The sequence below is a fragment of the Dipteris shenzhenensis genome, chromosome 16 (genome assembly GCF_047967505.1).
Source record: "Dipteris shenzhenensis isolate YYH24624 ecotype China chromosome 16, Dip_SZ_1.0, whole genome shotgun sequence".
NCBI classification, from domain to species: domain Eukaryota; kingdom Viridiplantae; phylum Streptophyta; class Polypodiopsida; order Gleicheniales; family Dipteridaceae; genus Dipteris; species Dipteris shenzhenensis.
Window position 1 is genome coordinate 10899478 of NC_141611.1, and position 13377 is coordinate 10912854.

Below are 13377 nucleotides of genomic sequence, written 5' to 3' on the forward strand. Positions count from 1 at the left end.
TGAAACATGTGAGACATGTGCCTAAGTTGACCAAGAGTCTTATTTCAGTGGGTCAGCTAGATGATGCTGGTTTTCACACCACTTTTGGCTTTCAAAGTTGGAAAATTCAGAAGGGCTCTATGCTTTTGGCCAAGGGTGCCAAGTGTGGAACTTTGTACCCTTACATGTATCAGGGGTATTTGATCATGTTGTTGCAATAACCGAGCAGCCAAGCACTTCTTTGTGGCATTGCAGGTTGGGGCACATGAGCCAGAATGGAATGAAACTCTTATGCCATTTGGGTTATGTACCACATTTGAGTTTCTATGATTTTGAATTTTATGAGCATTGTCTCTATGGGAAGCAGACTAAATCAGCCCATAAAAGAAGGGGAAAGAAAGAGTTTGAAAAGCTTGATTTGGTGCATTCAGACGTATGTGGTCCCATGCTTGCACGGTCATTAGGCAGGGCTGAATACTATGTGACATTCATTGATGATGCAACTAGGAAAGTGTGGGCTTATGCTATAGCTCAGAAGAGTGATGTGTTCCAGGTATTTCAGAAATGGCTGGCCTTGGTTGAGAATCAATCAGGTAGAACACTTAAATGCCTACGGACTGACAATGGTGGAGAGTATCTCTCTCATGACTTTCAGCATTTCTGTGATACACGTGGGATTAAGAGGGAGCTCACATCCCCTCATACTCCAGAGCAAAATCCAGTTGCAGAAAAGATGAATCGTACCATTCAAGAAAGGTTGCAATGCATGCTTTCCAATGCAAGTCTTTCTGGTGGTTTTTGGACTGAGGCAATGAAGACTGTAGTGCATGTGATCAATAGATCACCTAGTAAGAGTTTGGATGGTGGTATTCCTAAAGAGGCATGGAGTGGCAAGAAGCCCTCTTACTCTCATTTGCGTATATTTGGGTGTGAGGCATATGCACATGTGCCAAAAGAGCTTCGAAAGAAGCTAGATCCTAAGTCTAGGAAATGCATTTTTCTGGGTTATGGTGAAAGTGGAGAGATGGGCTATCGTCTCTGGGATCCAGAAGCAAAGAAGATCATACGCAGCCATGATGTAGTCTTCAATGAGAAGAAGATGCATAAGGCACCCATGAGGGATGTGGAAATGAGGAGAATCACTTTCCAGGATGTGAATCCACCTGCATATGTTGATAGACAGCAAGCTGTCCATGCACCAAATGTACAAGAAATGGTACCACCAAGTACTCCCACAGGTATACAATCAAGGGTAGATGATGGATCATCTATTGGTGGAAATGATGAGCCAAATGTGGCTGATATGTAGGTGGGACAGCAAGCTGAAATGCCCTTAAGAAGATCATCTAGAGTGTCTAGACCGCCTGATAGGTTTGTTCCAAGGGTAGACTATGTGATGCTTACTGATTGTGGGGAGCCTTCTTGCTACAGAGAGGCTATGATGCGCGAGGATCAACGCAAGTGGGAGTATGCTATGCAATCAGAGATGAGTTCACTTATGAAGAATAAGACTTGGGACTTGGTTTCTTTGCCACATGGAAAGAAACATTGCCATGTAAATGGGTCTACAAAATGAAGGTCACAAGTGATCATGTGCCTAGGTACAAGGCTCGTTTGGTCACTAAAGGGTTCAAGCAAGAGAAGGGTGTGGACTTTGATGAGATATTCTCTCCGGTTGTGAAGATGACCAGATGCATGCTTGGACTAGTGGCATCAGAGGATATGGAGCTTATGCAGTTGAATGTCAAGACAGTTTTCTTGCATGGGGATTTGCATGAGGAAATTTACATGGTGCAACCGGAAGGCTTTGAAGAAAAGGGCAAAGAGCATTTAGTTTGCAAGCTAAAGAAGAGTCTCTATGGTCTTAAGCAAGCGCCTAGAGAATGGTATCAGAAGTTTGATGCTTTCATTCGGTCCCAGGGTTCTAGAAGGAGTGAAATTGATCACTACCTATACACTAAAAGGGCTAAGGATAATAGCTTGATAATCTTGGCACTATATGTGGATGATATGCTATTGGCTAGCAAGAATACTTATGAGCTAGATGCATGAAAGGCCAAGTTGCATGAGGCCTTTGATATGAAGGATTTGGGACTTGCAGGTCATATTCTTAGTATGCGCATCACGCGTGATCGGAGTAGGAAACTCCTTTGGCTTTCACAAAAAGAGTATGTTACTAAAGTATTGCAGCATTTCAATATGGAGGGGGGGAAGGCTGTGAGTACTCCATTGACTCCATATGTGAAACTGAGTCATACAGATAGTCCCAAATCAGATGAGGAAAGGGCCATGATGGCCAAGGTTCCTTATGCATCAGCAGTTGGGAGTCTTATGCATGCTATGATAGCTACTAGACCAAACATTGCATTTGTAGTAGGAGTTGTTAGCCGATATATGTCTAATCCAGGAAAGAGGAATTGGGAGGTAGTTAAGTGCATCATGAGGTACATGAAGGGTACCAAGGAGATGTGCATCTGCTTTGGTAAAGGAGACATGCGTGTATTTGGGTACACAGATTCAGACTATGCAAGGCATGTGGATAGTAGGAGATCCACTTCTGGTTATGTGTTCACCTTTGCAGGTGGTGTAGTGTCGTGGATGTCTCACACACAGAAGTGCGTTGCTTTGTCTACCACAGAGGCTGAGTATGTTGCAGCCACAGAGGGTTGCAAGGAGGCTATATGGCTTGATCGGCTAGTGGGAGATTTGGGGATTCATACAGGTGTACCGACATTGCATAGTGATTCCATGAGTGCTATTCAACTAGCACGGAATCCGGTCTTTTATGCAAAGACCAAACACATTGAGGTCAGGTACTAGGACAAGCGCATAGAGCTTGTCAATGTTCATATAGATGATAACCCTGCAGATATGCTGATGAAGAGTCTACCTAGTCAGCGGTTTGAGTATTGTCGTGTATTGATGGGCATTGGATAGTATGCTCACTGGTTGTTGTCCCTTAAAGGCACATTTTCCCTTAAGTGGGAGGTTGTGGGGGTTAAAGGTCACTGTGCCTTTACCCCAGTTATGTACAATACTCAAACACATATATAAATGAATGAAAAAGAAGATTAGGGTGTTCTGCACCCACCAAAACTTGTGTGGCTCTCTATTTCTCTCTCTCCCTCTTCCGTTCTTGCTTCTGTTGAGAGCACTCTCAGAGGAGTGTGGACTCAAGAGGAATCCTTCTAGAATTCCTATGTGGAATAAGGAGGATGTGGACATATGGAAAAGAGAGGGTCTCTATGGGCTCCATGTGGGGAGACTCTTGACTTTCTCAATATTTTAAGAGTCTTGAGCATCTTTTGATGGGACACATGGCAAGAGTAGCCAAAAAGGACATGGATGGTGACATACGGGCTTATGTGATTGATGGGGAAAAGAATCTACAGGCAACAATTGTAAATGGGTGAAGGAGGGTGATAAAATCTCTATAAAAGGAGCCCTCCTCTCCCTTGTTTAACATCTCTTCCACCATTAGGCCTCATGTTGCTGTAGCTCTAGTCTCCTCAAGCCTCTTTCATGAGCCTTCTCTCCCTCTTGTAAATATTCTCTTATGTAGACTATTGAGTCCATCTATCTCTAGTTCATTCTCTCTCTATGAGTAGTCTTAGAGCTTCCGCTCCCTATTGTACGTATGAAACCTCTTCTTCTCCCTTGTGTTTATAGTATTTTGAGTTTCATTTGAGTGGAGTCTCACTCTATTGATAATGAAGATCACTTCGTATTCCCTCTCTTGAGTCTCTCTTCCCTTTTCTTTCTTTCAAAGCCTTAAAAGTTCTTTCTATCCGGCTTAAAAGTTCTTTCTATTCGGCCGCTCATTGCACACACATGGTCCATCCATTTCTCGAGCCAGCAAGGAGGTTACTTACTCTCTTCTGAGCAAAATTTATGAGTGGTGGATGGTTGATGAAGGTGGAGTCTTGAGGGAGAGGACAATTTTCATGACAGTTGGACCCCCTGTTAGTGTTTTGCTCATAACTTTCTGCTCGTTAGTCCAATTTTGATGAAACCTGTATCAGTGCAAAGCTCTTTTCAAGTGCATCTCTGTGTGTTATGAGACCTTGAATCAAATACCGTAGCAAAAAGTTATAAGTCTCTGTGTTTGATAGTCTATTTTCATGATAGTTTGACCCCCTATTAGTTTTTAACTCATAACTTTCCACTGGTTAGTCTGATTTTAATTAAACTTTTATTACACGAAGCTCTCTTCAAGGCGCATGTCTTTTGTTTTCAAACCTTAAATCAAATACTACAGCAAAAAGTTATGAGTCTCTGTGTTTGATAGTCTATTTTCATGACAATTTTTACCCCCGCACAATAAACTGCCCATAACTTTATGGCTACTTCTTTTTCTTACAAAATGTATATCAGCACGAAGCCCATCTCAAGGTGCATCTCTATATGTGTTTGAATCTTGGTATCATGTCTCTACTGGAAGTTGTAGGCCTCTGTGTCTGATGACTATTTGCAGAATATTTTGAGCTAAGTGTAAAGATATCTATGAAGGATGTTACCATCTTCATTCTCATCTAAGGGAGGAAAGTATGGTGCGGTCTCTTGGTATAAAAGCTTATTTTTAATGTCCCTTTCCTAGTGATAAATATCTCTATCACTCAGTTTGAAAGCAACAGGAAGTGAAGATGTGCGTGAAGTTTATTACCCCCAACTTCATGTCACATCTTTTGGTGGAGACACCAGGTACGCTGGGTATTGGATTCATCCCACCTTACTAAATGCAAGGGAATTACAAGACAAGAAGTCCTCATTTGAAGGAGCTTAACCAAAAGGCTATGGCACTATGTAGTCAATTTGATTTTTGCAAGTTTGCTCATATAAATAGAAAAGAAAATCAAAGGACAGATGAGTTAGCTGCTCAAGCCATTGTAGTGTAAGACTAGGGGGTGGTTTCTTTGGTAGACACTGGATGGCTAGAACTACAAGATGTTCGGCAATATGTGGATGAAGGCATGTTTCTCGAGGGTTATCTCCACAACAGAAGCAGAGATTGGTTACTTTTGGCCATGCCTCCATAAGGATGTATATGAATGTCACCAATGGAACCTATCAGCTTGAGGATGTTGATGGCATGGTGATACCCGGACGCACCAATGAGTATCGCCTTAAATTCTTCTTTGCTCGACCACCTTGAGGGGAGGAAAGAGACACACAACTCACAAAGATTTGGCAATAAGGTCACACCTTTGTGAAGGTGTTCTTGAGGAATTACCTAATACTAAAAAAGATTTACCTTATGGTCAAAACTTTTAGGTGAAAAAAGCCCTAATAAAATTTGAGCGGAAAATTAATTTTAGGCAGGAAGTTCAAATTTTAAAATTTGATGTCAAATGGAAAAAGTAGTGGGAGTTTTAGTTTCAGGTCAAAACTTTTAGGTGAAAAAAGCCCTAATAAAATTTGAGCGATAAATGTATTTTAGGCAAGAAGTTCAAATTTTAAAATTTGATGTCAAATGGAAAAAGTAGTGGGAGTTAGGAACATGAATGTGAATTTCAATTTCAATTTCAAGTTGAATTTGATACTTTGAGAGGGAGCGAGAGAGAGAGAGAGAGAGAGGGAGGGAGGGAAGAGAGAGAGAGAGAGAGAGAGAGAGAGAGAGAGAGAGAGAGAGAGAGAGAGAGAGAGAGAGAGAGAGAGAGAGAGAGAGAGAGAGAGACCTTGAAGCTTAGGAGACAGGGCGTGAGGGAGAGAGGGAGGGATAGAGAGAGAGTGAGAGAGCTCTTCAATGAGTTGAGGGAGTAATGGATTTGGGGGGGGGGAGAGAGAGAGAGAGAGAGAGAGAGGAATAGGATTTTGAACCTCTGCCAAGAGACCATCTTCACGTAGCCTCTTCCTGGAGACTACCTCCATGAGTCACGATGAGCCTCCCACCTCTCCCTACCTTTGCTACATGATAGGCTATGGGTGACGACTTTCAAAGGGCTTCCAGTGAGACGACGTGCTTGTGGATTGCAATATTGCAAATTTGAGGACCGTGTGAAGTGGAGTCACAGAGGGTTGAGATTGTGAATTGCACTGCTTGCAAGATCTCCTTGGAAACCAAGAGTGAGGGTTAGCAATCCTTGCAAGATTGACTCCAGAAGCTACCTTAGGAGATCTTGAAGCTCTCTTTCCACTATTTGATGTCGAGAGCAATAGGAAATTGTCAAAATGGAAGCATCTGTGTGCAATGTAACAACTAGAAACTAGGGGAAGAGAAGCAGGACAATGTCAGATATCGAAAATGTTCCTATTTATGTTGCACCTGCAATCCTTGTGAGATGGGATGAGAAATGATGTGTTGCCGTTGCTATTGCTTGGTTGCAGATGCAACCAAGGCCTTGGCGAGGATGATCTGCTACAGACGGGTGATGTGTCATGGATGAGTGAGGCTAACATGTGGATGCACAGATGAGGACTGATTAGCTACAATGATTGTAGGCGAGGAATGATCTGCTGCACAGATGGAGCAATGATTTGATTTGTGGTGGATGAGCAAGGGTGACGAGCAACTAGATACATACTCACAGTAGGCAGGCTGCAAAAAGGCAAGGGTAGGGTTCCTAAATTTTTATTGCTTGCCCTTTAGGTAGGCAAAGTCAAAAATTTAACCTTTTGATTTTTAGGGTAGGTAGGGTTTGCCCTCCCTATGACAAACAAACCGGCAGGTAGCCCTCCCTTTTCTAAAGAATAAGGCTCCTATGTGTATGCATAAAAATGACAAAATTCATCAGCTTGCCATTGGCCCAAAATTCTTATGTTGTGCATACATAAAAATGACAAAATTTTCCCCATATTCCTTTTTCATTTTAAGAGAGGGGGGGTTATAGGAAAACCTTTCAAGATGAAATCAAACATATATTAAAAATCAAAAGGCTTGTATTGGGTCTATTGGATTGAGTGTTTTGATTTTTAATATATGTTTGATTTCATCATGAGGAATGCGCTACATGATTTTCTTATATAAGATTTTTTATAAAGATTATTTTATTTATTTATTAATTTTTAATAAACATAAGTAGTTAGATGTTTGGATAAAAATGGAGAACATGTCAAAAATATGTATATAATTCATTACATGCATTCAAATATACATTAATGAATACATAAAGAAACTCATTTAAGTACAAATACATATACCTTTTAAAATATATAATCAAATAGACTCTAAATATAAACATATAAACATACAAATAGAATCTATAAATCTAAACATATATATATAATTTGGTTCGATATAAAATAGAGTATATACTTAGATGTAAAAATTATATTACATACATACATAGACACTAAAAAAGATTTGACCATCTGGTCAAAACTTCCACAAGATTTTTGATTGTGTAGGCTCATTAGATTTGGCCAGAAGGTCAAAACATTTCCAATTCTTGTTCAGAACACCACTCAAGATGATGCAAAGATACTTTAGTTTTTAAGAATTACCTTCATGATAAACTCTCGGTTGTGTAAAATCCTTGCATTCCACCAAGCTAGACAAGCTTGTAGCCTTGGAATCTCCTTCTTTGTTGTGCATGGCTTGATGCTCACCAACTTTGTAGCCTCTTTAATTCCTCCATTTCAGCATCTTGAGAAAGAAACATGTTTCCATTGGCAAGAATTTCTCTTGTGATCCTCTTAAAAGAAATGTTTTATACAATAATGGATGTCTTGTATCATACTCTAGACCTAGTGGAAAATATTTGATATTTCCTTTTATACTATAATGACATCCGGGACACCATTGTACACTACTCATATAGCCCTTCAATTGGCATGTACATCTTCTGCCCACTAAGACTCTAAAATTTGGATTATGAAATCCTTTACTCTCCATGACAAAATTTAGGATTTCCAAAAGAAAATCTTGTCTATAATATCATCAACTCTAAAGTCACATGTGCCTAAAGTAAGAAATTATCGAAGTCACATGTGGATATAGTAAGAAGTTCTTGAACATATGCATCATACATATGAGCAACCATGGTTGCCTAGCCCTCAATTCTACGGTATTGGTTCAATCATTCCAAAAACTTCTCCAAGTTTCCTCCAACCTACATTCTATTCAACAAGACCAGGACTGTAGCTGGAAGTTTTGAACATATGCATTGACTTTTACTACTTTCATCCAAAATACCTAGAAACAAGACAATATGTATGTACTCAAACATTGATCTAGATTTAGAAAAAAGTACAATCATTTTAGGCATAGTGCGGTAGAGAACTTATGAGTGCATAATTGGGTCAACATTTGCTTGGGTGTAGCCAATTATGCAACTATTTTTGGGGCCATTTTGGGGCCACAATGCGACACACTCTAGGGTGAGATTTTGAATTTTGGGTGGACCCATGCTCTTGTTGAAAATTTTCCCGATGTCATGATGCTGCACTAGCATAATGATGAGACACAATCTATTTATTTTGAACACCGCAAAGCTCAGCTCTACACTACATCATGCATCTCTGCATTGCTTTGTGCAACGTAGCCCCTAGCCTGACCACCTATCATAGTGCAACCATTTGCCACAGCTTTGCCACTTGTCATTGGGCAACTCACCCATGTGGACCATGAAAATTCAAGGCTAGCTTGGAGAGACTATTGCGGTGGTTCTTGGCATAATAATGAGACACAATCTATCATTTTGAACATCGTAGCAATGCAGTCTCTAGCCTAACCACCTGTCATCATTGCATAACATTTTGCCGCACCTTTGCCACCTGTCACTAGGCAGCGCACCCCTGCAGATCATGAAAATTCAAAATTGGCATGAAGAGATCACCACGCTGGTTCTTGGCGTAGCAATGACACACAATCTATCATTCTAAACAACACCACAGTGCAATCTCTAGTATCACCACCTGTCATCACCCAACCTTTTGCAACAGCTTTGCCACCTATCCATTGGGCAGTGTGCCCATGCAGATTAGGAAAATTCAAGGTTGGCTTGAAGCGACCACCATGCTGGTTCTTGGAGTTATGGCTCCATTACCTATTTTTATGTATTATAGGAGGAGATCTATGACAACCACCATCCTGGAAAATCGAAGGAGATCTATGACAACCACCGCACCGGTTCTTGGAGTTATATATTAGTGCACAAAGGAAAATGTATTTCCTTGTGCAACCAAGGAAAATGCAATTGATGACATGGCCCCTGAGGGGTCCCCTTTAGGGAAAAGGGCCATATCAACATGCCATATCTGTCCAGTGGCATCTTGGATATTGTCTAATGCATGTCAATATCGCCCTTGCCCCTAGAGGGGACCCCTAAAGGGCCATATCATCAATTGTATTTTCTAAAAGTTTAATTGTATTTTTCTAGATGTATTTCCATGCAACCATAGTGGTGGGTTGTTAGAGCTATTTTAGCGCTATTTTGGTCCTAAATTAAGGAAATTATACTCCTACTTTATTGGCATTTAAGTCCCTCTTACAATAAATCCTAAATGAGGACAAAAGTATTCCAAGCCAGTGCTGTGATAGGAGGCTCAGTGGTGCCATCCAGATAATCAACTATAATTCATCGAGTAAAAATTGAGAAAAAGAGATTTCATCTACATCCAATAACAGGTTACATTAAAATTAACAACAACTTATACTAAGCAAAAATTGAGCAGAAGATCTTACATTTATAAAAACTCAGCAATTGTTGATGGTCTTAGAGGCCAAAAGATTACATCTAGTGAACATAACCACTCGGTAGTAGCGATTGCTGAGTGGTTTATATAAAAATTAATAGTGCATACTAAGAGCCTCAAATTGAACAAAAGAGAGTACATAAATGTAAAAACTTAGCAATTGCTGAGAGCCTTAGAAACCAAAATATTGCATCCAGTAAGCCAAAAGATCAATGAGGGCCTAAGAGGCCAAAAGATTACATCCTGAGTGGTTATGAGCCTCGTTGAGCAAGAGGAAATTTGTACAAATCATTATTGCCGCTAGCCTAGCTTGTTGCATTTGAATTTTTTGGGGAGCCAATGGAGGAGACAATATAGAGGCCAAAGGCCATGCACATTGCTAAGACTTAGATTACGGCCCCCCCGACAAGACAAGAGTACTTTACTGTGAAAATCTTGAGCACTACATCAACATTTAGGGGAAACTCATACAACACAGCCATATAGAGGCCATCTGTGAGCATGTCATCCAAGCTGGTGACATACAGATGTGGGGGGACTCGACTGAGGGAACGGAGGGTGTCCAAAAGAGCCAGTATTTCTAGTCCTATAAAGTGCAACACAATCACCTTATCCTAGAAGATAGATAACATTGGGATCACGTTGTATCGAGGAGTGGTAGTATCTACTATTAACCATGTGGCAACAAAAGCCAAAAGTGTAGTCTAGGACAATAACAATGAGAGCATTGTGTATGTAGAGTATCGACAAAGGCTGAAAGATGGTATGATGAAATCTTAAAGGATGAGGATATCCAAAATCCTCTTTAGAAAAGATCCAATCATACTTGCAAAATCAAGATCTAGAGAGAGAAATACTAAATCTAGAGAGAGAAATACTAAATCTAGAGAGAGAAAGGCTAAAAGCCTACACTTTTTGAGGTGCCCCCACTTTGTGTGAGACCCAAAAGGTCTCACCACTTTGTGTAGAGACCCAAAATGTCCCCCCACTTTGTTGATCTGAGGACGTATGCTACTTTTGTGAACACCTATGCTACAACGAGCAACTACACGACTGTAGGTTACCAACCATTAGGAAAAAAGGGAGCTCATTTTGGGGCCTTTTAGGGTTTTAAAAAGTAGGCTCTTGACAAATCGAAAGAGGGCCAACGTAATGTTGGAAAAATACCAAAAACCATGTAAAAATATGAAATAAGTCATATTCAAAATCTTTTTCTTTTATTATGTCTGACATACGTGATCTTCAAAAGATGGTTTTTGCATAGAAGTTGGTGATTCTAACATCGCCAGTGCATCCGGAGTAGGCCAAAATCCCCAAATCAACCCTGAAGACACCAAAAACTGATGCCCAGAGGCTCGAAAAAGGGTAAAAATCCCAGAATGGGGGATTTGCACAAAAATGTGATTTGGCCAATTGCTCGGGGGGGTCACTCATCATATGTAACCCTATCACATGAGTTCAACAGAAGGATTTTTTTTATTTCTAAAATTTACAGAAATAAATATACATAAGGGACTATTTAAAATAGTTTTGGAAAAAATTTACAGATTTGTATAGAAAAGGAATACATTTTATTAATGAAATTTTTTACAAATAACGGACTTTAAATATAGGCCTTGAACGCACGTGATATAGAGGGTTTATACATAGTGACCCCCCCGAGGCCAATTGGCACAGTTTCGGCCCACTCTGGACACGCTGGCAATGTCAGAATCACCAAGCTATGTGTAGAAAATCAAGGATCTTATATATGCATTTAATGTGAAGCATGCGTACTAGACTAACATTTTTGCAATAAGTATTCGTATTTTATGGCATTTTCCATATTTTGAGTGCAACAAAAATAGGTAAATAGTGTATTTTATGGCATTTTCCATATTTTGAGTGCCCCAAAATGAGTTCCTTTCTTTTCTAATGACCCTTAGAACCTGCACTTGGGAGAATCAGTGACAACAATTACAATAGGCATGGTGAAGATGATTGGGTGAGCAGTGGAGTGGATGAGTAGGGGAGCACATAAGTGATGAGAGTTGGAGAAGGGAGCATGGAGCAAAGTAGAGTAGGGGAGGAAGAGAGCTGGAGGAGGGTGTGTGGAGCAAAGTAGCAGAGCATGTGGAGCAAAGTAGCAGAGTAGGGGCAGATGAGAGCAACGTAGAGAGATGCTAAATGCCATGGATCTTATATTATAAAGTCTGAGCCACCGTGGTGGCTAGAAGCTCGAAGGCTTGGTGTTCCATCCATATTAATTGCAAGCCACCGCAGTGGCTACTAGTAATTAACTGCTAGCCGGATGGAATCTTAGGCACCACCCCAAATACTATCTCGCCATCGAGAGCAATGGAAATTAATTATGACGTGGCTAGTAATCATGAAGTAGATGCCTCATGGTGGTAATTGGCAGGTGAGTGATTGCAGGCCCTTGCAGGTGGCTGGTAATTGACTTCCAACTTGGTGGAATCTTGCCCACCACAGATGTGGCTGATGAGAGCCATCACCACGGGGTAGTAATTAACACAAAAGTAAATCATGAAGCCTTAATTACCTCTAATCACTTATTACCATGCACTCTATTGAGCATGCAAGCCAAGTGACTAGTAATTTACTATACTCGTAGTAATCATGCTTGCAAGCCTAGTGGTGGTGATAGGCATGATGGTGGTAACTGATAGGTGAGTAATTGCAGGCCACTATGGTAGTTGGCAATTAATTACTAGCCCAGTGGAATTTTAGCTGCTACCATAGATGCAGCTGGTAATCTTAGATGCCACCACCAGTGGCCACCATCGGCAAAAGATGGCAATAATTACCACAGACATAAATCATGAAGCCTTATCACCTCTAATCACTCATTACCATGCAAGGTAAAACTGTTGTCTTGAATTAATCAAAATTTTGGCCAACCACCATAGTGGCTCTCACCTTGATAGTTCCTTATAGTCGGGCTACAAACTTAAGCCTCCACTATTCCATTTCCTTCATTGTTATGTCTTCTATCCCTCTCGACCATTTCTTTCTCCCTTGCACTCAGACTGAAAACTTAAGCATTCACTATTCCATTTTCTTTATTATTTCGTCTTCTATCCCTCTCAATGGTTTCTTTCTTCCTTGCACTCTTCCTGCAACTTCTATCCCCTCTCATAATGGATCCCCTTGGACACACCGAGCTCCAAAACGTGTTTGCACTGTTTGACAGCTCCTCACATGATCTTTCCTCCCCCCTTGCATAGTCCAGGGGCTCCTCACACAATCTTTCCTTCCCCTCTGTAGCATAGTGTGAAAGCCTCTCCTCCCTTGATCTTGAAATCATGATATCTGGGAGGGCCTCACTCGGTCTTCCAAAGCACAATTTGGATTCTCTCAGCAACTTCACCAGGTTGATACATGAGGTGAACATGGAGGGACAAATATTCTGTCAAGGTCATAAGATTACCATCACTGAAAGCATGATTGAAAATGCACTAGGCATTCTTGGAGGCTATTTGCAACCATACTTCTTTGAGAAGCAGTGGAAGAGATATGATATTCTAGATGTATATCCTAACATTGAGATAAGTAAAGATGGTATAGTCAAGCTTTCTAGCTTGCCAACAGACCTCCAGGATGTGCTGAAGATGACAATGCACTTCTTTCCTGATACGAGAGGAAGCATGAAGTTTTGGTAGGTTCAAGCAGCAATCGAGTGCCAACTAAAAGGATGTGATGTATCTTTCTCAAGGGCGATCACCAAGAGCATGATAACCAACCTGAAGAATTACATGGATGGAA